The sequence below is a fragment of the Falco peregrinus genome, chromosome 7, assembly GCF_023634155.1.
Source record: "Falco peregrinus isolate bFalPer1 chromosome 7, bFalPer1.pri, whole genome shotgun sequence".
NCBI lineage: Eukaryota > Metazoa > Chordata > Aves > Falconiformes > Falconidae > Falco > Falco peregrinus.
Window position 1 is genome coordinate 51,301,067 of NC_073727.1, and position 26,146 is coordinate 51,327,212.

General features: G+C 43.3%; 1 long non-coding RNA gene across 3 annotated transcripts in view; it reads left to right on the forward strand.

Moving 5' to 3' along the window:
* The first annotated feature begins 2,194 nt into the window (after positions 1-2,194).
* The window catches only part of LOC114010350 (uncharacterized), a 32,068-nt gene continuing 8,116 nt past the window's right edge, over positions 2,195-26,146 (forward strand). For 2 of the 3 annotated variants that reach the window (XR_003551736.2, XR_003551737.2), the window contains exons 1-3: positions 2,212-2,304; positions 2,400-2,707; positions 25,943-26,082. This is a non-coding gene — a long non-coding RNA (uncharacterized LOC114010350). Of the gene's footprint in view, positions 2,317-2,399; positions 2,708-25,942; positions 26,083-26,146 lie in introns of all 3 variants that reach the window. The other variant, XR_008748257.1, reaches the window with a different exon arrangement.

The following is a 26,146-nucleotide window of genomic DNA, read 5'->3' on the forward strand; positions in this document are numbered from 1 at the left end:
AAAGACAGACCTCAACAGGGCTGCAGCTGGAAGGGAGCATGCTCTTTTCTGCTCACATCCATACGGGGGTACTGTGAAACTGTGGGGTCGGTGCCATCTTCCAGAAGAAATCTCCTGTTGACAAGGAGGAGAAGTGGGTTTTGTTTGGCCCTGTATATAGTTGCTGGGAGTGTTGTGCTCCCTCTGCGGAGTTAGAAAGTTGGGTGGAAAGTCTTCCAGCTGCTGGACACCCACTGCTGGAGTAGCTGCACCTCCCCTGCTCAAGAAACCAGCCTGTCTTGGGGGTCCAACCCATGGGTGGAGACAGGCTCTCGTGGGCTGAAAATGATTCCAAAGCCTAAGCAACTTCTGCTGTGCTGAGGTATTACTGCTTTGTACAATTCATTTTTGAGCTCTTATTGACAATTACCCTAAATTAAAATGAATATGCTGCTGGCTGCACATATGGTGATGGGTGAGAGGAAGGCACAGAGATGCTGTGTCCTGACCCAGACATCACTCCTGCTGCTTAACCTGGGTCTGCAGCAAGGAGAGGGGACAGCAGCGCTGCCCACCAGTGCTGCTCTGGACATCTTCAGGGTCTTAGTTGCTGCCCTATACCTAGCCCCTGTGCAGCCCAGGAGAGGACTTGATGTCCATAGGGACATCCACCCATGCTGGCCAGAGCAGACAAGGTGGCTTCTCAGTGTGCTCAGTTTGGATCCGAAGTCTTCAAAACAGCTGCAGCAGGGTGGAGGACCTGGCTGTGCTGACCTGGCCCTGGGGTGGTGCTGGGCTGCTGAGCCTTATTGTCATGCACGCTGCAGCCCCAGCTGTGCCCTGGGCCTGGCCAGTTCTCACAGGCAGATGGCATGGGGCGGAGGCGGGGGACAGAAGTCCAGTGGGTCTGCCTGAGGGGGCCTCTCTCGCCTGCGCTGACTCACTGGGCTCCACGCTGGATGTCTGGCAGGGAGCCTGCTGCCGTTTAGGAGAGAGGTAGTCATCCTCACGTGCCCGCATCTCTCCGGTGTTTGCACAACCACCTCATCCCCAGGCTGGGGGAGGTGAAGGCTGGACAAATGTGCCTGGACAGAGCTGTGGCATCCTGAGCTCAGGGCTGTGCTCCCAGGGGAGCTGCTCCATACCGTACTATTTAGGCACTTTCCATTGCCTAATTGGAGTTGCCAGGGATCGTGTGTGTCATCCAGCAGTGCATGAAGCGATGTGACGACAACTGTCACTTGTCTCTGGTATTCCCTATTCTCCCTGAAAGAAGTCTGGACAGAAGAGTACCTGGGTTTGTCATCCCACAGAACAGCACGTGCCAACATGTGTGCGCACACCCTTGATGGCACATGCTTAGGGGAGACACGGTCAGAGCTGTGCCCCTTGCGTGCAGACCGTCAGCAGCCCCTCTCTGCAGGCAGAGCTCGGGCTTGGAGGCAGCTCCAGCTTCATCCTGTTCCCCTGTGCTCTGCAGCCGGTGAGAATGAACACAGGGCGTGTGAGAACACCCAGCACAGGCCAGCATTTATTTGGTTTGCATGGTGGATTTTCCTGTTTTCTGAGAGCGGGAATGCTGCTTGCTTGTCTGCCTCCCCTAGCACAGCTGCACCTCTCTGTCCCAGCCTCAGCTGCCACAGCTTAGCTTTGCTTCAAAACACATTCTTGTGCTGGGTGCAGTGCCTCTGCGCTCTCGGATGGAGATTGGCTTTTAGCTGCCTCTGCCTGCATGGCATCTGCTTCCCTTTGCCTTTTTAATCCTCTGCATTTTCCGTAACCTAAAATAAACCAGTAACAAATCTGGGATGCACTTCTCCAGCCAAGGGGACAAATCTGGGGCTGTGGTGTTTTGCACCTACTGTAATTTCTGCAACGGTCCCTCTTCCTTTTTCTTTTATCTTTTTTCTTTTCATTACACAGAAGAATTGTGAGAAATGTATTCTTATGTCAGTAACATTCAAGAGCTAAAAGAAAAACTGCCAGAGAACCTTAAAAGTCTGACATATTATCATTCAGAGGAGAATTTTCAGTAGAATTATGCTGGAATTTTTCCAATAAATAAATTCTGCAGACTTTAAGGGAGAGCTTTTAGATTAATGGAAATATTACTTAAATTAAAATTCATCCCATTAAGCCATCAATTCCATTGTCATTGCAGCATTATGTGTTTAATGTTAATGACACGCACAAATAAAAAGGAAGAAACCTATTTGTTTTATTGTGCCAAAAGCTATGTATGGTCTGTTATGGGAAGTTAAATACAAGCTGGAGTGGGCACAAGGCAAGATCAACAGAGACTTGGTTAAAATGCACTTGCAGAAGGTATATTGCGAGGTACTGTGTACGGAAATGCAAAGAAATATGTTTGGGCTTGTATTTTCAATGAACTGATTTTTTTTTTTTGCTTGATCTCTTAGTGACTTCAGGAGAAGGCCTTCTGCAGCTAACAAGCTCTGTCCCTTTGCGTTTGGACTCTCACAGAGAGGAAAGTGGATCTCAGACTCCAGCTGGGACAGGTCCCAGGCTCGCTCTTCTTGCACCAAGGAAACAGTGGGCAGGGGAGCTGGCGAATTCAAACCCTGTCTTGAGCTCTCTCACTTCCAACATGACCTCTTGCAAGACTAGGTTTCATGGCACCTGCATCAGGACCTTCTGCTTCCAACCAGGCTGGACAGCTTCAGGGACAGTGCTCTGAGCCTTTTGGAGCCTCCACTTCGAGGGACAAGTGAGTAAGCAAAGGGGAAGAGCTGTCTTCTATGTCGTCTGCCTTTTGGTATGATTTATGCTAGACTAGAAGTGGGGAAGGCAGCAGAGAAGATTTCTGTGTTTTCTGGTGTGTCCCTTGTCAGCAGGTGACAGGGTTCTTGCCTGGGATGGATGGGAGCTTGACTGATCTCCCACTATAGGGGTGTTTGTTTTGCTCCACCCACCGTGGTGCAGGTGTGTGTTCTTGGGGGACATCCCAAGTGTGGGGTCTGCTTCTGGTGCCCTGGGGAGGGTGGATGGAAGAAGCCTGGAGAGGCAGTGGGGCTCCAGCAGACATGGACTGTGTCCCTTTTGGAAAGGGTGGCTCCTAGTAGCAGGGCTGCGGGAAGCAAAGACAAATTGGGCTAGCCCATGTGAGAGCTGCTGCATCACAGCCACTGGTGCTGTGTTACATCCTCACCCCAAGAGTCTGCTTGGCCTTCTCATGACAGCTGTTGTGTTGTGGTGACCAGGATCTCTCAAGGCTCTTCCCCATGTTGCTGTGGAGAGCCCAGCTGTCCTGGCATCCAGATGCAGATAACATCAGGGATTTTCCCTGCATTCTTGTTGGAAAGCAGGTGAGCTGCATAGGAAGGGGACAAGTGTCTAGCATTTAAAGCACCGTTTATAAACACAACCTTCACGAAGTTCAAGTTTAAGGGCTTTACATGGGCTTGAGAAGGATTTGAAGGCAACATCTAAATGTATCTAACTGCAGTGAAGCTATTTAGTGACTCAGTTCAGGCTCCAGCCCATAGGCTGAGGCATGCTATTCAACAGAATAAGCCAGCACAGAGATTGAAAGGTGAGAGGGATCATTGCCCATTGGTATCTTCCGTACCCATGTCAACACCCAAGGTCAGAATAGCTCCAGTAACAGCAATCTAGGTGATAGGTACCTTCCACCTTTCAGAAGACAGACCAGCTGCTGTTATTGCAGATGGAGGAGCTGCATCTCAGGAAACGCTCTGTCCACCCTGTGGAAAGGAGTGAGCAGGTTTATCTGGCTCTCAGGGCAGGGCTCTCCTTGCTGCATTTATCCTTGACTGAAGGTGAAAGGGTCTTTGGGCTGGAGGGCCAGTTCTCAGCAGAAGGCTACAGGTAAGGCCTTATCCTCCCCCAGACCTGGGAAGGTTTGACCTGGAACTTGTTCCAGTGTTCCCAACTTCTTGGTCTGGGCAGCAACTTGTTGGGAAAAGTATTGGATCAGATTTCATACCCCATGGGGCTTGGGAATGTTTGTAGCAAATGGAGAAATGATTCAATTTGAAGCTTGAGGTGAGTTTAAGTGAACAGAAAACCAAAGCAGGTCACTAGCACATCCCTGAGTTTCTCATGCCCTCTTCTCAGGCTTTGCTATGCAAAATGAACACTTTCCTTGCTGAGGTTACGAACGCCTTCCAGGCCAAGTTCCAAGGTCAAGCCACCCATTTGGCCTTCTCCATCTATAAGAATTAACTGTCTTCAGCATGAGTTTGAAACAGTTGAAATGCCTCGTTGTTAGAGCATGTTTTGAGAACAGCTTCAGGAGCCCTGAACAGATCATTACTTGTACAGAGGCAAGGTTGCCAGACATTTAACTGCAATTGCTATTTAGACTCAGTTACCACAGTGGCTTCCCAGTATTTCTCTTCTCCCCACGTCCCTATCCATACTCCTTCACCACAGAACAAGTATTTTTCACCAGTAGCGCAAGATGTATTTCCCTTGGATTCCCTTGAGTGTTCCTTGCTTGTGGTCAGTAAAAGAGAAGTTCACAGCAAGTCTGAATGCTACATATTGTTACGGCTACTTTTCCATAGCTCCATTTCTCTTTCTGCTGAGGTAGGGGTGGGCTTTCACTCAGGGGCACTCCTGAGTGTCCTTTCATACAGGAACACTCCATGTTCACTGGGTTTTGTTTGTTTGGTTTTTTGGGGTTTTTTTGTTTGTTTTTTTTTTTTTACTTTAGCAAAAGTCTAAAGGACCTTCTCCACATTCTTACGAAATTGTTCTTGCTTTCATCTTCACCTTCTGCTCCTCTAGAATCCTCAGACATGGTTCAAGGCGACCTTGTGCCAGCAAACTTCTTCACATCTGGTGCAAACCAGGGACAATTCACTCCCAGAGAAAGAATGGGCAGTTTGTGCATTCCCATCATCACCAAGGATGTCCTGCAATGGAAAATAGTTTCCAAGGCTCCCTTCTCCCACAATAAAATTAGCCTGTGGGCAGATGTACAATCAGAACATCTCTATTTTTCTTGGCCGTGAGCCCTCTGCAGCGAGTATTGTCTTCTTTGGGAAACCAGTGAATTGCTTTGTATTACGCTCCGCTTCCCTGCACTCGGGACTGCTTTGCAGGACCCTGTATGCTTAATGCAGTCCCAGGGTGAATTTAGTTCTTTCCATTTCAGCAGAGTCTTTTCTCCATATGACTCCACCTTTTTGGCAATGGTTGCCATTTGCCACAGCCGTAGCCAAAGGCCTCTTTATAGGCCTGTATTGGTACAGACAGACATTTGAGAAATGGGCATGGCAATTCTTCTTAGGGGAATTCTGAAGAAAATGTTAAATTATCCTGACCTCTGGTCTGTATGATTAGTATATGTGATAACTTCCTACTGTCAGCCAGGTAGATGTATGTAGCAAGGCAGTGTAGGGTGTTAAGATGGCCCTTTTAGCTGTGGGACAACTCATCATTAACAAATGCTCGGTGGTCACGTTGACCTGAGAGCAGGGGCAGACCTTGTGCTTTCCTGGTTTGCCAGGAACACCCGCACAGTTTGAGATCAGGAAAATCTCTCTTGGTGGTCATCCAGAGGTGTGAGGCTAACATCCCATGGGGGAAGAGTTCAGACACCATCCAGTACATCTATACAGCAGTCACTTGTAATCATTGCTAATCTGATCAGAGTAATAAGTAGTTATGGTCTCCTGCATGGATTTATTGGTCTGAGGGGATACCACTGGCAGAGATAAAGCAATGGACAATATTTACCAGAAATAAATGTTGACATTTATGGAAACCTAGAGTGTGTATTCACATCTATTTTGAATGTTTTCATGAGAGCTACCTGGGAAGCCTCTTTTATGGGTATTTTCCTAAAGGGTAATAAGTTTTTCTCTTAAGATAATATTCTAAAGGGATAGATTAAATTAAAGGTTCATTAAAAAACTATTTCTTTTCTCCTGAAAGGTGAATAATGTTTTTCACTTACACTGCTGCAGCCCATCATAATGTGTTTATTTGCATGTGTAATTTGGTTATCTGGTATTACTTCAAACTCAGTATCGTTCATTTCTGATGAGTAAAGAACAATTTGAGCCCTGGTCCATTACATTAATCTCACAAATTAATCCCACTGAATAAAATCTTGCCCCCATTGATGTTGACAGCAAAACTGCCATGGACATTATTGGAGCCAGAGTTTCACCTGCTACTTGTATGCTTAAACACACATCTAAGGGTTTGCAAAGTCCACATTCTACTGAGCTGCTGTATGCCAGGGGCTTGCCTTGTGTTCAGGCAGCAACTCCTTTCCTCCCATAGTGATATGGAGACCCCAGGAGGACAATTCTGTTGAAAAAAATCAAAGAAGTCCTGTTGCAAAAATCCTGACCTGCTTTTCATCTTCCAAGAGTTGAACAGGTCAAAGGAGTGGAATCTAGACTGTCCACACCATTTGCACGTGGTGGTTACTCAGGGTCAGCGTCTCCCTGTGCAGTCAGGCAGGGATTGATTTTTGTTTGTATAGGTCTGTCTTGCAGCAACAGAGAAGGACGTTATAAACATGGGAAAATCTGATGTGGAAAAGCTGGCAAGGGAAACTGTTCAGTCTTTAGGACTAATATATGTGCATGCAACTAATGAACGGTATATTATGCAGCCCAGAAAAAAAAAATATTGAAACATACAAGAAATATGAAGTGAAACATTGGGCTATGGATGGATGGTGCTTCCTGACTTAATAAATATCCTTTCTGGTTGGCTTGGGTTTATTTTATCTCTTTATTTTTCACTCTCACTATTCAGTAGGGGGTTTTGGGTTTCCTAGACTCTGCAGAGGATCAGTCATTTTTTCCCTGTGGCATTCTCAGTGGAACATCTTCATCCTGTGCATATTTACAGATGACTGGGTGCACTGAAGTGCTCTTATTCTTTTTTTTTCCTGAAAAGCTTAGTTTTAGAGAGGAAAATCAGAGGGTCAGCTAACTGAGAAGGTCCCCGTAGGGAACTCCAGGACCTTGCTTTTGTTGAAATTCCTTGGAACTTCATAATGTTAATCTTTTCCACCTGATAAGTTAACCAGATACTAGAGGTCATGGTTAGTTTTTACCAAAAGAAGAAAATGGTTGGTTTCTGGGGGGTTTGGTTGGTTTGTTGGCTATTAATGCAGGATGGGCTTCTTTGCAAAAACATACAAATCCTGACCACAGCCAGAAACAAAGTGCAAGTGACAGTGTCTTTGCACTCAGCTTTCTGCCAGCACTAACTGGCTGGCTGTCTGGATTTCTTTTTTTTTTAATTTTCTGGGGGTTTTTTGTGTGTGTGTGTCCTGGGCATAAATTCCCAGTTCTTGTTTCCTTTTTTTATGTTCTCTGCTTCCCTGGACTATTGCCGCTCTGCTGCAGACACAAAGCAATAAGCAGATAAGCTCTCCCCTTTGCACCTGCATTTACTTGCCTGCCTTTAGAATGGAAGCGGGAAGTCCTTCGCAAGGGCTGTGCGTGAAGGACAGCAACTGCATCTAAACGGCAAGAGTCTCTGCGCACAAAGAGGAGATTGTCTTTCCTCCGCTTCCAATAGCACCTGCCTACTCTGCAAATTAATCTTTGGATGCCTGAAGATGGGTACCCAGAAAATGAGGTACAGACAGTGGCAGTGTGTGACAAATTTAGATTAGGAGCAGTCTGTCACAGCCAGAGATGGTATCCATTTCTGAACTCATGGGCAAGAAATACTCATTGACGTTAGTGGGAGCACAATGGGGGCCCAGCTCGCCCACAGTTACTATATTAAATGACCTGTAACTCCAAAGGTCTTGGATGAAATTTATTATTCTGCACCCAGCACATCAGTTTGCAGTGACATTTAGATCAAGACAAACTCTGAAGAAGTGATAAGCTAGTGGGAAGGAAGGGAGGAAAAAACCCCAAGAATAAATTTAATCTAGGTAATTTTATTAATGATTTTTCAGTTTAAATACCTGTGGCTAATTTTGTTCCAATCCACAGAAACAGCCCCCTTTTGCAGAAGGAATTGCAGATCCTACAGAGTTTCGAAAACAAACCAGGCACTAGGAAGATTTTATCATGGAAACTGTTTTCATTGTCAAGTAGAGAAATTTCCTCGTATTTCTCATCATTGATACAGGTCTTTGGCTGATCTGCCACGGTTTCCTACTAGTCTGTTGATCTGTTCATGGTGCTAATCAAGAATATTGCCCCTTGTGCTATCTACAGGTACATGTCTGTGTTGACATGTATGTGAAATGGCTTCTTCAAACACTGTTCTATTGCTTCTTCAGTTTGGGAATTAAAATGGAAAACACTTTCACTCCTTAATGTAGAAAGAAGAATGGAAATGTTATTTTAAAATATTTAAAGTGGTTAAAATAGCAATCAGCACAAAGTGAGTTTCGTCCATTTTTTTAAAAGCAGCCCCCCAATGGCAGGTGAATTGCAGGCTGTTGTACCTGGATAGAGTCTCCCTTCACATTTTGATGAGATTTCATGGCTCTTTCATTCATTTATGGTAATGCATCAAATTACGCTTCAAGAAAGTTAGAAATGAGGAAAAGAGATGCCACTTGTTTAAAAGTATTTTGCATAAATACAGTGACTTAATTTGGGGTAATGCCAGAGGTTAATAATGCAGTCTAGAAGTGAATAAAATGCTGGCATATCCTTTGCAAGGTTTTCTTCCATTGTTAGATATCCTTGCTGCCACGGATATGTGCATCTTTGTCTAGCTTTTTCCAGCTGTGTGCTGTAGTACAGAGCAATCATTTTATTTTTGGGGCAGATAGAAGTCCTGAATGTATAGGCCAGTAATTTGTTATACTTAAGAGCCTGATAGAGATTTCTGAATGTTATGTGGCTTTATCAGGACAGGGCAAAGAGATTTGGACAGTCTGATGATCAAAATCAACATGTATAAGAGCACTCATTGTGTAGCATTTTGGTGTTGTTTTCTGGCCTGAATGTAGCTAGCACTTCAGATGTGTCTATAAGTAATAACTAAGACATGCCTTCATAACTGCAGATGGCAACCCTGCAAGGATTGTGCTGCACTTTTGGCAAATGAAGTTTTCTCCGAAAACAGTTGTTTAGAAAAATAATAAATTATTTAACTTGTGCTTCTACAAACTAAGGACTTTGAAACGACTACTTTCTCTTTTCATTTTTGTGCTTTGTTTAGGAGCCTATTTTTTGTGATATTCCTCCTTTTAACTCGGTTTGGTAAGTGTGTTACAATACCCTCCGTTTGACAAGTCTTCTACAGTACCCTTCAGAGAAATGGTGGCTAAAAGGAGCCTGGGAAAGTACTCAGGGCTGTGGGAGTGTTCTTCTTATTTGCTGGGCCTGCTTATCATGAGGAGTCGGGACAACAGGGGAGATTTCTCTTCCCTGGTCCTCTGCTCGCAGGTACTTTGAGAGTGCAGACAGAAGTGCTGCTGAGCCAGAGCAAAACCCCATTGCACAGGGGGGCACTAGGACTGAATCTGTCTATTCCCATGTGAAGATGTGGCCCCAGAAGCCTTGGATCAGCTTTTCAGGGGACAGTGAGATAACAGCAGGAGCAATGGTGATGGCCAGGTCTGCAGAGCTGTCACACTCTCCGGTGGCCTGGGAGGTGCACACTCCCTGAGCCCCCACAAAACACTAGACCCAGCCAGGTGGGTTGGGAGGTTGGATGATCAGCATTCATGAAGGCTGGGTGATCAACATTCAAGTGCTGCTGGTGATGAAATGCTGCAACACCTTGAGGTCAGACAGTGACCTTCTAACCAGCAATAAGCTGAAGGTCTTAATGTACCACAACAGGGGGCCAGAGTGCATACCAGTGATTAAAAGCAAGTGTGGCTTGTGGTAGCTCAAAAATGTAACACTCGGCATCTTGCCCCCTCCTGGTAGACCTAGATACTGGGCAGTTTTAACTTGATTTTAATACTGGTATATCTATGAATGAAATTGTAATATTTATGCAGGGTAGTTTTTTAAAAAGCTTACTGGATGTGAAAACAAGTTTGTGTGTTTTCCCTTTTCATGGAAGCAAGCTGAAGGTCAGATTTACAACGTTTCAAGATACATTCTGTGCTCATTTACACAGCTGTAATCTTGAGTTATGCCACCGAGGACAAGCAATTGCTCCAGACTTACAGGGCTATAACTGACAGCAGAATTTAGCTTGGGGTTGCCAAAGCGAGACAGGAAAGAAGCTGTAAGGGTGGAATTTGGTGTTTGTGGAGTAGCTTGCCTACATTCAAAGAATACAAGAACCCACAGATTTATTAGTAGTGTTTTAGAGCATTATTGAAATTAGGCTTAATTATCTGTGTAATTTACTGGAACCAGCATTTTAGCATTTTTGATCAAGTATATGCCATTAATTTTAAAAAGAGATGTACCAGGCTGCTCTCAAAAAGTGAAATAAGATTTCAAAAGAAAGCCCATAATTTCTAAACTGCATGTTTCAAAAGCTTCGAAGGTTTTCGTTGGTTGGCTCTCTCCCCTCACTTTGCAAACAAACAGCCTGTTCGCAGTTTATTCATATGGAAGAAAGCTCATGTCGCCCCAGAGGGTTATCCCAGCAAGCAGGGAAAGGAAATGCCTCCTCGTTCCCAGGCTTGCCAAGCTCTGGCATCCCTCTCCCTCCTGTCCTCGCTCCAGCCCCACGAATACACCTGGAAACAGTGCTGGCCACCCTTGGAGGAAGGAGCAGAAGACATGGAGCTGTGAGCAGTAACCCACATGCTCCTTTGCAGCGATGAAAGTGCAAGGCTCCTGTTCAGACCTGTACCTTGTCCTCTCCATTCAGACACACTCCACAGGTACCGCTTGGTTTGGAGGTATCAGCCCCATGCCTAAACATCTGTTTCTGCACTGTCTTCTTGCCAGCCCTCTGGTGAGGTGTTGCCTGAGCTCCTGGCAGAGGGACGTTCTTGTGCTGAAAACAGCAGCCGCGCCAAGGTGCAGTGGACCTTGCTTTTCTGCTGGTTTCTGTGGAAACTTTGGAGAAGGTCCTTTAGCCATGGTCATGTATTAAATAGCAATAAAGATGCTTCCCTCTTTCTGAAAGAGTGCTTTGAGGATACAGACATTAATATGTATGAATAGCTTCAATCTTGCATGAACACTGTAATGTTGAGGGCCAGAGGAATGCCAACACAGCCAGGTTATTAGCTGCCGTTTTGCCAAACCTCTGCCCAAGCAAGCCTTTGTTTTCGAGACAGCTGCTGAGTGGTGTTTTTCTGTGGTCAGCACCTCTCTAGTTCAGATTTTCACTTTTTTCCCTGTATACTTTCTCACCCCTGCCTCCTTGTAGGTCTCCAGCAGCACTGAGGTGGTCAGCATGTAATTTTGAGAGGCAAGCAGTAAATACAAAGTATAGGATGTTGTTATGGAAATGTTCTATGTTCTGGCTCCAACGGCAGAGAAACATCAGCTCAGACTTTCCCAGTGAATGATTAACTTTTGTTTGCACAGAGGACAGAGCCACAGTAAGAATGCAATTAATTACACTGGCAGTCCAGCCAGGCCAGCAGTCAGCAGCGCTCTCACTTGCAGCTTCTCGCTCTTCAGGTCTGATTTGAGAGTAACTAATTAAACGCAGGTGCAGGCTAGAAGACTTGTCGAATTAATGCACAGTGTCTTTTTTCCTGTGTTCCCAGGCATTTTGTAGCTCACAAGAAAAGAGCAGGCGCTTGATGCTGCAAATAATAATAGAGTGCTGATGACGGAGGTAATTAATCCTTTATTATTCTGGTGCGATAGGCTGCTGCTAGGGCTGTCATTCAAGTACTTCTCATGCAAAAACATGTCTCAAAGGTGAAAGAACATGGAGTAGGTGAAAAACTGAATCGTGTTTTAATGGACTTTCTGGTGTAATGGGCATAGATATGTCTTCCAAGTTTTTTGGCAAGATTATCAAGACCTGGTAGTTAAAACTCAAGGCTGGACATTCACTGCGTTAAGTCCTGGGTTCTGTCTGACTCACCAAGGCAATTTTAGCTGGCAGGAGCTTGAAGTGAAAAGTCATGCTGGTTCAAATGACACATGGACATGGAAGAGCAATGCAAAGCTATAACTGTGGCTCACTGTGGGTTTTCTTCGCTCTTTTACTGCCTCCTGGACATCCTCTGTTGGCCGCTGTCAGTAACAGGCTACTGACTTCAGCGGATCTTAGATTAATCCCAGCACTGTTCCTCCTGATGGTGCATAAGGGTGACTGTCTTCCAGCGGATGTCTAAGGAGCTGCAAAAATAGAAAATACTATTTTGGTTATTTATTACCAACAATGAATACTGCCAAATGGTGTTTGTTGCTAGTAATTTTCTGTTCCCCAGATAAGGTTCCTTACTGATTCATATCAACCTCCAGGACTCAAATATCTTTCCCGGTTAAAATTAAGGATAAATTATGAAAATGTTGGCCTTCTGCTCTCTCTGTTGTCATCTACTTGCTTGTAATACCCCTTCCTCCCAGACACTGGAAATGTGTGATTTTACGAGATGGCAAGGAGGAAATAACCTTCTTCAGTAGAAGCCCCACAGAGTGCCAGGCACTAGGGGATCAGCCTCTACACAAGGAAAAAACCCAAAACGTAATGTATGTGTTTATTTTAAAGGCAGTAGTGGTTTCTTGCTCTTCTTGTTACTTCATGATGAAAATGGTCCAAAGCTATTAGGAATGTTTATAGTGAGAAAATAATGCCGAGTCTAATCAATGGATTGGGTAGGACAGACCATGTTTTATTCAGTGTGGGAACCAAACACTGCCATATTGTACAGATTTGCTGATCTGGAAGAATTGTACTTGCTTTACGGAATGCAGCTCAAAAGCCGAGCGCATGAATATGACAGAATTTTAAGACAGAAACATTGCTTGGAGAGTTTTCTAAGGGATTGTAATCAACTTACGTAAGTTCAAGAAATCAACAGTAATTTATTATCCTGCCATATTTTCCAGTGGCTTTTGTTTTCCTTGCGTGACAATTCTTAACCCATTAGAGGCAATTTGCATTCAAGTATTTAGATGAGGATTGTACTCTGCTACAGATTTTAACACTTAACTCCATGTTAAGGGAATAGCTGAGGGCAGTTCTTAAGGTGAGGACAATTCTTTTTGATTCTTCTTCTTTTGCTCTTGGCTAGTTTCATGTGGACCTGTGGGAAATTTTATGTGGTAGAATGTTTGTCCTCATTGGGTGCATAAAAAGTTTGAAAAAATGCTTTCCTACCACTGTTTGTATTTTACAACAGCAAGAAACCTCACTGCACTCCTGGATGTGGGTCCTGATGGGAAAGAGCTTGGGGAAGGGTGAGGCCCTAAATTACTGCTCAGGTCACAGGAAATTTAGTTGTAGTGTATGTGTGTGCATAACCATCTGTTGTGCCTGTAACAAGTATGATTTTTTTTTTCTGAAGACCATGCTTCTGAAATTTCCAGGAAGCTGCTCTTTGCTGCTGACAGTTGCTACAGAGGCGATGGCAGCAGTGAGGTGGTTTTTGTTCATGTCTTCTTGTCTTCATTAATTTCCAGTGTGTCATTTTAGCCAAACATATGCAGTTGCTATTAACATGTTCAAAAGCATGATGCTGGCTAGGCAGCTATTTACGTGACAGTAAATATTTGATGAAGAGTTGTGTTATTTTTAGCCACAATCACAACATCATATTGGGATTTATAGGCCTGAAATATGTCACCTAACACATGACCATTTGTTACCTTTACTGTTTCCTGAGAGTTTCTTTCCATTTTCCTTCATAACTTCAGCTGGAAAGGTGGTGATTCAGAGAGTGTTGGTATGAAGTGTTGCACCTAAGCTACATAGTAGGGGGAAACGTCACGCTTAAAATCCCAGGTCCCATACCGATGGGGAGTGCTGCAGCCACTGAAGCAATAAACCCAGAAAGGCTGTGCAAATACGTGGATGTACAAATGGATCTCAGAGCTGTGATTTTCATATTCCAGCAATCACTGCCGTAGGAGTGCATGACTGACAGCAGAAAGGGCTTAGATTTACTGTAGAGAGATGTAAATTGATAAGCCAGTAGACAGCCATCATTTTTCTTTTATTCTCTCTCTGTATCCCATGTCTTTCTCTGCTGGCATAATCAAAGCTGACATAGTGCATGCTATACCAAGTTATGTTTTTTGTAATTATAAGACAGTACATGAGATGTGAGGGTGTTACTCAGGAAATGGCACAAAGCTCACTGAAATACAGGTTTTCAGAGTGATACTCTGATAATATTGTTTTTCACATAGATTCTTGATACTCAGACACTACATCTGTGTCTTTAAGCTGTCTGGGTGCTTTAAGAAGGGATAAGGACAGTGGAAAAAATGAGAGAGCTTTTCCTTTTACATAGAAGAAAATGTACAAAGTGTGAGATATTAGTTTTCTTTCCCCTCACTTTCAGCTGATTCTGAAGCATTTTGCTGCACCATATATGTTTCTTAAAAAAGGGAATGGGGGGCCAACTTAGGGGGAAGAGGCAAAGAAGTCAGGAAATCAAAACGTAGAGATCATCTGGAAAGACCCATAAGAGCAATCAGCCTTCCCCTTAACACTAACTGGTGTGGCACACCTCTCGTGTCTTGAGGCTGAAGGATCCTTTTCCACTCATCCATCTCATTAGGCTCAATTGCCTCTGACTTGAGCTGCAACATTATTAGATCTAAAAAGAACAGGCTATGAGACACAATAGTGTTGTTATGATGCAGATGCACTTGGAAATCTCATTTTTCCTCAGGTCTGAGAAAGTATGGTAAAATCTGAACACCAATATTGCAGCTCTTTGACCTGAAATACATACACTGAAAATTCAGATCCCATCTGGATTCAGTGAATGTGCAGCTTAGAAGAAGGTAAATGAATGAAGCTTTCCTCACTCTGAAGCTCCAGCAGGGAGGTACTCCAGATCTTCAGGGCAAATCCCACAGCTGTGAGTAATTTTTCATGTACTTTCACTTTAAAATTCTGTAGAATTTTTATTTGTTTAATCAAAAAAGCAAAGAGAAAATAAAATGACATTTGGATTTTTTAATTTAGTCATATTACGTTGAAAATAGTAGAGAAAATGGGATTATTTCACTTGATAAGGAAGAGATTATTACCTTCCATTCAAACACTGTTGTCTTTTTCCATGTCAGCCTCCCTCAGACTCACTTGCATTTCCAGAAACAAACTGAGAAACCTATAGCTATACTTCATGGATGTTTATGTGCAGGCCTTGTCTGCTCACTGGTGCACGGGGTTGCCGCATGGGCAGGAAAACATATGTCTGTACAGTACAGATGCGTAGGGGACAGGCCCTTAATGACAGAGCAAGTGGGATGAACTGTATACTTTGCATGTAAAATTTGATAGCGTAGCCTCATATTTAGCCACAATGCAGTTCAAGCACTTCCTCCTGCCTTTGCTAAATGTGAGCTGCCTTCTGTGCTTGTTTCGGTCCCCTCTACAAAGATGGGCAAAACCTCCCTGCATGACAGTGTGGGTTAATTTATTTATTGCTGTGAAGAATGCTATAGAGTCATCAGGAGATACCAAAGCAGAACAAGTCCTTGTTATTTGCACAAAGACTGATATTTCATTGTCCTACAGGCCCCTGCCCCTTTGCCTAAACGGATTCTCACAGACTACACCATTGGCTTTGCTCAGCGGGGCTCAGGCTCATAATATCTTAAGTCTTGCTTTGCCACGCAGTGACCATAAGGTAGAAAGCAAGGTATTTATCTCCCTTTCATCTTTAAAACAGGGATCTTGTTACATCCCATAGCTCCTCTGCTTAAATATAGCTAACAAGTAGTTTCAAAGAGGCAGATTTGATCAATTTTTATTTTTCTTTAAGCAATTAACTCAAGTGCCAAAATTAGGAGCACGTTTGTGCTAAATTGCCTCTGTAGTTGTTGGAGAAAGAGAAATGCTTCTGAAGGGAGATTTAGGTCTTAGAGGCCCTTTGGAAGTGCCTGGTTCCTGACACAGATGGTACCTGATTTCAGCGTCTCAGCTTTAAATCCTTCCAATTAAGCAGGATGAACCATGGTGTTGGGAGCTTGCTGAGAAGATGGAAGGAAAGGAACTGCTGGTCATGCACTCTTGTCAAAAGGCAGCTCCTTGTCTTATGGCAACTTATGGAGTTACAAAAGAAGGAAAGAAGTCCAAATGGTTTTGGCTAGAACTAGTGAATAAAGCAGCATGTTGAACTGCTAGTAACTTAAGTGAGAGTGGTTGTCTGAAATATTCTTAGAGATCAACCCCAACTGACTCACATCAATCCAAGTGCTGTTGAAATCATTCACTTGCATGCATTGATGCATTATTGCTCTTGTTGTAGGACTTTTCAATGGAAACTGGCTTGTTCGGGGATTATGGAGAGCACTTTGCAGAAGGACAGAAATTTCTCAATAATTCTTGCTGTGCAAACATAGCTCCATAAGAGCTGCAAAATGATTTTACACAGGTCACTGAAAAACTTTGCAATTGCTATGCTGACTTGCTATGAGCACAAATTAGTTTCAAACACAGGAAGAGAAGATGCGAAATCTTATTACCAATTTCCGAGGCCATCCAATTCACAGGACACCCATGCCAAAAACATGTTTACTGGACTATTTTCTTAACAGGATCGTTATGTTTCCTTCAAGGTCGTTCTTAAAGAAAGGTTTTATTTCTTCTCAGTCTTTCTTGTATGTTTCTCTGGCAGGAATAGGCCTTTGGGAGCCTCTTAGGAGCGAAAGTGTAAGAAAAACCATCTTCCAAAGTGTAAGAAAAACCATCTTCCAGAATGTGTGCTGCATGCTTGTTGCTGCATATTCCTTCAGAATTTGCTTTTAAAATGTGTATTGGTTACAAAATAACCCCAAATGAGCCATTATACTCTGGTGTGTAATTATGTATTTAGGACACATACTACACATAGCTTTAAAAGAAATCTGTATGGAAACAAATTGCATTAGATTTACAATAGCTGAAGGTAGTTGAACAGCAACACCTCAAGCCTTTCAAAATACTAATTTACACCATTTTCTGAAGTAATTATCTCCCAAGCCTCAGATTCCAGTTTCAATGCCTTTGCTGCATAGCATCTGTAGAGGTCTCAATATAGCATAAAAGACCTGGACTTGGCTGTATAACAGCCCTGATATAGATTTAGTGCTCCTGCATCATGTACCATCTTGGAGCAGGATTGCTGGCCTTTGGGACAGAGCATAACATGGATCTAACAGTGCATTGAGAGTGAAGATATGTGCCAAGGAGAGAGGCATCCCCAGGTGCAAGGGTAAAACCCAACTTTCTGTCTCCCCAAAGATTAGCGAGGAGCAGGGCTGTAAGTCTTGGATGAATGGTTCTGGGATTTACCTGAGAGATGGGCGTACCTATACATCTGAGAAGATGGAAAGGCCTCTGGCTTCTTGTTTAAGGGATTCAAACTGCCACTGGAGCAGCGTAGCACATCTCCACAGCTTTGACAGTGTTGTACCACATATTCTTCTTCTTTAATTGGTACTTGGCAAAGTACCTGCCTCTTGAGGGGCCAGTCCTCGAAAATAACCATGTGTAACTGAAACGGCAGCAGGCATCTGTAAGGAAGCTGTGCGTCTGCCTGGGTCGATGGTATGAACAATATCAAGTGTGCTTCCCTGCCTTGAGACAGCAGTTCCTGCATTAAATCTACAAAATGCCTTTCTTTGCACAGTACAGTTGGAAATATTAAGTCACGCTTATTAACATTGGCACATATAAAGCAGAGCTGCAGTAAACGAGTTCAGTGTCCTGAGGATTTGAGGGTTGGGGTGTTGTTTTTCCTTTACTGGAGCTGAGCACTCAAGAGACTTTCATTAAACCTGGGTCTTTGCAGCTCCTCATGCTGATTCTGCCACTTATTTATTGTTTGGCCTCAGGCTAGACACTTAACCTCGTGCCGCCCTAATTTCCCCATCTGGAAAATTATATTTACTTACTTCTCCTGAGGATTGTGCAGGGCTTAATGAATGCCTGTAAGGGATTTGGAGATCCTCAGACCTGACATGATGCAGGACTGCAAAAGATTCACTGCACGTGCAAGGATGAGGGAGCGGGTGCCCAGACGGGAGAGTCTGCCTGCGTTCCTGGCCTGGAACGGAGTCCAAAAGTGTAACCAGCAAGGGAGGACCATACTGCCTATTTTTAGATGAACTCCTCTTCCTTGTGGCCTTTTCAGATTTGCTGGGAGAAAAAGGAGGCAAGTGAGTGAAGGGAGGGAAAGGAGGGCAGCCGAGGTTAACTGCTTTCTCCTGTTGGTCCCCTGGATCTTCTTGCCAGTGTGATAACAACTGGATCTCCCAGGAAGGTAATGATCTTCCCGGATACTTCATCTTGCTGCAGGCTATTAGTGAACCCAGGCAGTCCCTTTGCTGCCCATTTCTTTAGCAGGGAAAAATGAATCTCTGACCAAAAAAAAAAAAAATCCTACATATAATTAAGCAGCATTAGAATGAGGCTTGTGCCTTTGCTGATGAACTTCAGTGAAAGCAGATGGTCACAATGGTATTAAAAACTAAAGACTTCAGTCAAGCTTTTAATTGAAAACAATTGGACCCTGCTGGATGGTAATTACCTTGGCTGCTTGCAAATAATATCACAGCACTGCTACCTATGAAGAAAGAACGGAAACTGAGTTAATAAGAACTGCTTGATCTGCATATAATAAACAAGGAGCATCTAAAACTATTTTCTCTGGTAGCTTCTCCCCTGCAAGATGCTTTCAAGTGGTTAGTAGTGTGAAAAGGAACACAAAAGTGGCAGAAATTGAAACATGTGAAGTGTTTGGTGGGTTCAAAACTTGAAGAGCTTGCCTTCCTGTATCTCCCTCCTTTTTTTAACAGCTGAAACCCCAGACAGGTCAGAGAAAAACAGCAAAACAAAATAAAAAGGAAAAGCTCTAGATTATCCAGCATTCCTCCTCTTTTGAATGACAATGATAATGGCAGGCTGCCTTTATCTCATTTTATCTGCTTTCTTCTTCCCTTGTCTGATGGACTGGAAGGCTGGGGCCTTCTAAGCATCCAGAGTTGTTTCCCCTGTTCTTAATTGGATTTTAATGATCATTAACTCAATATACCTCAATCTCTAACAAAGCAAAATGGTACGTGACATATTTTGCGGTGCTTCTTAAAGTGATCTGACAATTTTCTCACTCCTCCCCCTTTTCTGTGCCAGTATCAGGTGAGGTTTCGTGGGCTAGCCTACCTAAAGAGTTCCTAAATCCTGGTGTGCTATGTATTTGTTGACACAACACAACATTAAATACCACATTACAGTTTCTTTCCTGCCAGAGAAAATGACCTGTATTGCTGTGGATGTGTGGGTGGAAAAAACAATCCTAATATTGTCTCTTTCAAACACAGGTCCTGGCTGTGTATAAAATGAACCAAATCTTGTCACCTTTCACATAAACACCATTTTTCTTGTAGTGGTACTCTTGGGCATTGCTTTTTGTCCCCTTATGAGCAGGCAAGATATTCTGCTGCTCCAGAAGACCTCAGAGAGTAGCAGCTGCTGCAGTTTTGCAAAATTAATGAGTAGCTGTGAACTGCTAGTAAAAGTGATGCAATGATTTTCCATAACATATCATTTTAGAAGCAATGACTTTACCCGCTCTTTCTTTTCCTATCCAAATATTTGTCTTTTCAATGCACCAGCCAAGAGTTTGTCTTGTCTTGTCTGGCAGTGTGATGAAATGGACTTTTCCAGTATGTTTCATCTGGATTTGATGATTTAATGCCTGAAGTTAGCTTTCATTCACTTAACTTGCCATGATTAACACAGAGAGTGAGGTCCTGGGCTTGTGGAAGTCAGTACAAGTTTGCACACTGTGTTCAGTAGGATTTTGCTTATTTTTATGGAATCAAAATATGCTTAAAGCTTTATTGATGTAATGCTTCTGAAACTGCTGGCTGAGCACAGTCACAAGACATGAGTGTATCTCATAGAATCATTAAAATTGATGGCTTTTTTTGCCCTACCATCTAACCTGGGGTATTCTCATTTGTGCTTAGGACTTCCTGGTAACCTTACCCTTGGCCTTGCCTCTGCTGCTGTGCTCTTGGAGGACAGCTCTGTATTTGATGGGGCAGGTGTCCTGCTCTGTCTCATGGCCCTTATGTTCCACCTGATGGCAGGGTCTGAGCAGAATTGTGCACACAGACTTTCCAGTCCCTCCTTTATCAAAGAACTTGGGACAAGTTTGCAACTAGGAAAGTCCACCTTTCAAAAGTGTCTTACACTAGTGGCTGCGACGATTTTGTCAATTTTATAACAGCTACTTACTTTTAACTCTGCAGAGTATGATCACTTACTGTAATTACTGCTTGCAGTTTCAAGGGAGCTGGTATAGAGTATACTATTTTAAAGGTATAAGTAAGGCATAAGCTCTATTGATCTAAAGTATTCTGAGCGATAAACAGCTGCTGGGTGTGATTAAAGCTGAAGGGAAGCAGAGGCATTTAATCAATCTCCAAAGCTGCTCCACGTATATTACAAAGCAATTGTGATTATTGCTATTATATGACAAGCTATAGCATACTAAAGAAAGAGGGATCATTTTTCTTGGAAGCACTTAGAAGTGTTGTGGTGCTTCTTCTCAGCCTGCCTGATGCTGTCACCTCTGACACTTGGCTAAGTGACAGAGCGTGCTAGCTCAAGCAGACTAATCCTGAAGTGAAAATGCAGGAGCAGGGCCTTTCAGCTCCCCAGAGCCTTCTCTTCCCTGTGCCTAACTGTGGCCGACAGCAAGTGCTTGGGGAAGGAGCAGAAGAAACAGGGCAAGTGTACAATAATGCTGGCCACACCATTACCCTCTCTGATCCTTGGATCCTGCACAGCTCGGGATGTTCTGTGGGATATGTTTGTGCCTGTCTAACAGCCCTGAAGGGACATTTCTTCCATTATTTTGTTTAATTGTTTCTTGAACCTTTGGACAGTCTTGGCCTTCACAACAGCCTGTGATGGTGCACTACACAGTGCTGTCACGTTGCTTTGTAAAACAGTGCTTTTTCGTTCTTGTTTTCCAACTTTCTGCCTGATGATTTCTTTCAGTTCTTTCTCACTCTTGTGTTAAGCAATGGGTAATAGCTGTTCACCTTTTCTATTTCATAAACATAGAGACGTCTGCCTCATCCTGCTCTGTTGTCTCCTTGTTTTCCGAGGCTTATTTAGTCTCACCTTTTCCAAAGCTGACCCATTCCTCTGATCATCCTTGTAATCTCTGCATCTGTCCCTTTCCTCATTTTGCTGCATGCTTTTCGAAAGGGCATAACCAGAATTTCATATATTACTTTAAGATGTGGGTTTTTCTGAGTTTATTATTTCTTCCTTTTTCAGGTGTTCAGTGATCTGTACTTATTACATAGCTTATAAGCAACATGAAGATATGGATATAAGAAGGATTTCTGAAAACTGAGAGCTACATGAAATAATCTTAGGTTTAAAATTTATCTTATGTCGTGTTTAAACTATAAAAATGGAAAGTCTATGAACAGAGTAGGACTTTCCCCTTAGAAAATTTAATATGAAAATAAATTAATAGATAAGTATATTAAAGATAATAAATTAATAGATAAGGTTATTAAACCTTGCCCTTGCTCTATTTGCAACAATGAAGTTATAGCACTTAAGCCTGAAGAGGATAGCATTTACAAAGGCTAACTTTTGCCGAGGGTGTTTTGTGTCAGTCCTCTCAGTTTCTTCAGTCTTTCTCCACTGAACATAGAGAAATATGAACTTCTGTGGGCCATAGTTGAATTGTCTCTCAAAATTCTAAAGTAAAGAATAAAACTTAAATGACTCATCTGATCTTTATTATTCACCTAGGGAGAAACACCAAAAGTAAATGGAGCTTACATAGTGATAAATTAGTTAGGACATTAGGCATAGATAAAGTAGAACGGCATTAAGAAGCAATAGGTTGTGCTTTTCTACCTATATTAATTTAAAATTGACATTGCTCTTCCGTGTTTTATTTCCTTTTGGAAGAAGGTGACTTTCACTGAATCCCTCTAGTCAACTGCAGCTTGCTAGCCAGCCCAAACCAGCCCAAACTGCCAGCTGTTGCTGGAGATGAACTCCTTTGAGTTAACGCTTTGAACTAATTTTGGAAAAGCAAAGGGAGAAGGACAAGCCTCCTGCCATCTTCTGTTTCTCAGTCTGTCTTGCTTTTACTCCTGCCTTTGGTGTAGTACATGCTGTGTAGAGGGATCTCCAAAGATATGTTGTTGGAAGCTTTGCTTTTGCTGAGTGAATCCCATACAAGCAAGTCAGACCCATTTGGTTTAGCAGGCAAATGCAATACATCTCTGCTTTTGTTTCTCTATTATGATAGCTCTTTTGAAACTTTAAAATATTTGAAGCTTCTCATGACCTTCATGTGAAACCCTATGCATGGCCCTAGTGTGCTGGAGGCTGAGCCTGGTGCAGTTATCTTTGTTGCATAAGATTCCTACTGCAACAACCATTAAATCTTCTTTATAGTGGTTTCACATGAGAGTCACAAGTCTTCCGGGAAACTTATCCTGAGTGTCACTTTCTAATGCTATGAGAGTCTTGTGAGTCTTGTGAATGCAGGTTTTTAAGTGAGAGTTTAGACCAGTAAATCAAATTTCAGTTGGGAAATGTTGAGGTCCTCCATGGATGGCTAGAGCTGGAACACTTGCCCTGTGAGGGGAAGGTGTGGGACATAGGCCAGCTCAGCCTGGAGAAGAGAGAGCTGCAGGGAAAACTAACAGCAGCTCAAGTGCTTGACTTCACTTGAGTATCATTGAGTGTGCTAGATGAGTTGGACAGTTGAAACTACAGACCTAGCTGACAGCCGTTTCCCATTGCAAAGTGGACCATAGCAGTCTATTGACAAGAGCCTTGCTTTCCTTAGGATGATTGCATCCTAAGGATTTCCTAAGGATGATTGAGAAGCATTTGCGTTCCTGTGTTGTTCACCCAGTGATGCCAGCAAAAGTCTGGTACGGCTACATAGCAAATCATCCTGAGAACCAGTTCAGGTTAAAAGTAGTCCTTTGTTGTTTGGTTTTAACCTGTTTTTTTGAAGTTGACTTCTCCCGTGGTTCCATGAAAATTCATCTTGGTGCAACTGAGGCATAGTGCAACAGCAGGAACAAGCAACAGGGCATGCTTCAGCTGGTGCTGGGTTTCAAAGAGGCACTTCTCAGACTGTGGCTGTACAGTCAGTTTTTAGGAGCCCCCTGGAAGTAGTTCCCATCTCCATGGCTCCATGAATCTCCAGCTGAAGATGACCACTTGTGAAACCAGATTTCAAGCCAAGTTTGTGGCAAAAATAGACTACAAAGAATGATCAAATCCAAATAAACACTGGTGCACAATACTTCACTTAAGCTGTTTTGCCATTTTTTTGGTTTGCAAACTAACCATTTGTTAATTGGCCCCGTCGTGCATTGCTACTGGGCACTGAGAATCACTGTAGGCCTATGAGATGATCAATGTCTCCTGAGCAGTTCAGGATGGGACCTTGCAGCTTTTCAGGTCCTGGTGCTGTGTTACATTGACTGTGCTGACACTGGCTAGCCTGGCTGCCGTTCTGTATCCGATTGCCTCAACCTCATTGTCATTTTATACCCAGAGATTGTGTCTGGGCAGAAGGATGTGAAGGAATCACCCCCTTTCAAGAAAATGTGTTTGTGCCAAGGACGACAGGATTTTGAGGAGTGGCAGCTGTCAGCTAACCTCACCTGGAAACAACGTGCGATGCTTTGAGGGAGGTGGGCCTGATCTGGCACCTTACCATTCAACCTTGGCATCGCTTCTGCTGGGATCAGGGTAAATCCTGGCCAAACCAAGACCCACTTTTTTTATGTACCTTTCTAAAAATAATCACTCTTTTCTCCACTATGCATATTTCCACCTTCGTGCTAGTGAAAGCCCTGGATTGTTCCAGGGGATTGCATGGAAAATATCTGTGAGCTTTGGCCATGTCTCTGAAATACTACAGTCGATTTGATGTTTGCTTTGGCGCGTTGCTGTGAAAGATTGTAGAGTGCGTGTGTTTATACGTGTATGGGGAGAGAGGGCTCCTGCTCATTGTGCCTTAGTGAGGCTGCCAGACTGTCTGGCCCCATCTATTCTTCTGTAAGTGAAAAGGGCCTCACAGCACTTGCTGCGTGCTTGGACCAGGGCTCAGCTAGGCACTATACTTGGAAACCGTTCTGTCAGCTTGAAAAATTACCTTTCTGCCTGAAAATTGTTTAGTCCCCACTGTTATAAGTAACATGTAAGATTACTTGTCAGTGGAGAAATTTCTTCTTATCCCCTTTGTTTCCTCTGCATACTGGGCAACTTTGTATACAGTACATTTTGGTGGCCCTCTTGTTCCAGGCAGACAGTTGCTCTTTAGGAACAGAGATCTTCCATACAGAAGAATGAGAAGTAACATGTGAAAATTGTTGGTAAGATGCAGGCCTGGCTGAAAGACCTAGACATCATTCTTGGCAAAGGGTTTATTTTCCTCCTGTAGCTCATTGCTTTCTGAAGAAAGATGAGACAGGCTTTCAGGTGGAAGGTGTTTCTGTCCAGACTAGGATTTCTCTGCTCTGTGTAGAGCTGAAAAAAGCTGAAAGCTCCCACAGCACCCTTTGGGAAGACGAAGGATGACTCCAGCAGCCCATCGGTGAATTTTCCTGCCTGTAAGAAAACTCGTTCTAACATTTAATGAAATGTGTGAGCTCCTGCTGAAACATCATGGGCTGCAGAACCTGCACTTAACTAGTAATTATAAAGTACTTTGATATTGAACTTGGAGTCTGAACAACACTTAATAGAGCTCAGGTCTCCTTTCCTTTTTCTAGTGGCAACAAGCATTTACCTAAGATTCCCACTAAACGCACATTGATGGGAATTGCCAGGTACCTGGACCCAATCTGTAGCCCACCTAGCCTTAAGTCCTGTCTGTAGTTGCACTAAGTATCTGGAGGAAGATGCAAATATTGCTGGAATGGATGATTACAAACAACCTGCAAACATACTTGTCCACTGCTTCCTTGAGAGCCCTGTCTTAGCTTTTGTTTCAAGCAGCGGCTCTATTAATTTCAGCAGGGGAGGTACAGTAACTGATGCTTAACAATTAATTTTTTTTTGTTTCACCTGTCAAGCTTTGCTGGCCAATTTTGCTGTACAAAATCTGTAAGTAGGGAACATCGACGTATTCTTTTGTACTGAAGACATGAAGGAATTAAATGATTCAAGATTGTAAAGCCTTCATGAATAATTTAGGCTCTGTTTCCAACAAATATTCACTTTGCTACATATGCACTGATAACTGGGCTCAGCCATTTGTGGTATCAGCAACCGTGCCAAACCCCCATGAGCCAAAGGAAATAGGCTTTTATTCAGTGTCAGCCATCAATCTGTTTCCAGTCTTGAGGACATACTCTTGTCAGTTAGGGGCTTTTGTTTGAGAAACCTGGTCTGTTAACTGGCAAGAAAAATGGATGGGCCCAGACACGTTGCCTTTATGACCTCCTCTACAATAGGTTCTGCAGCCCAGCCAGCCTTGCTCTTCTCACTGCAGTGCTTCATGTTGCTCTTGTGAATATATATTGCTGCACATCTTAGGCCAATGTGCACAGTCATTCATTTTTTCCTGCTAAACTGACTGAACTGCCTGAGAGAAATGGCAAGAGATTTCTCAAGCCAAACCAGTCAGTGAGCTTCTCTGGGTCTTGGCCTGATGGTTTTGAGGGATCTTCTTGGTGTTATAAAGATTGAAGAAAGCCTGGGAATTTATATTTGAGAAGTAGCCTACGTCGGATTCTCTTAATCCTGCTGCTGCTGCAGTGTGAGACCTTTAGGCAAGGATTTTCCCAATTGAAGCTTTTTAGGTTGGGCTTTTTTATTGTTGTTGTTGGTTTTAGGTTTTTGGGGGATTTTTTTGGTGGGTTTTGGTTTTGTTTTTTTTTAATATATGGAAATACTAAAAGCAAGCCCACTGTTCTTGCAGACATGTAAGCAAGCTTGCTTCATCAAGAGAGCACATTACAAACACTCTGTCTAGTGCAAGCGGATCCTCTAACTCAAGCGCTGTTTCATACTCCATGCTTCAAAGCATTGACCACCCAGCTAGCATCAACAACCAGCAAGGTAAGGAATGGCCCGCAGACCCTCATTTTTCACTAGTGCTGAGATTAAACATTTGTTTCCTCTT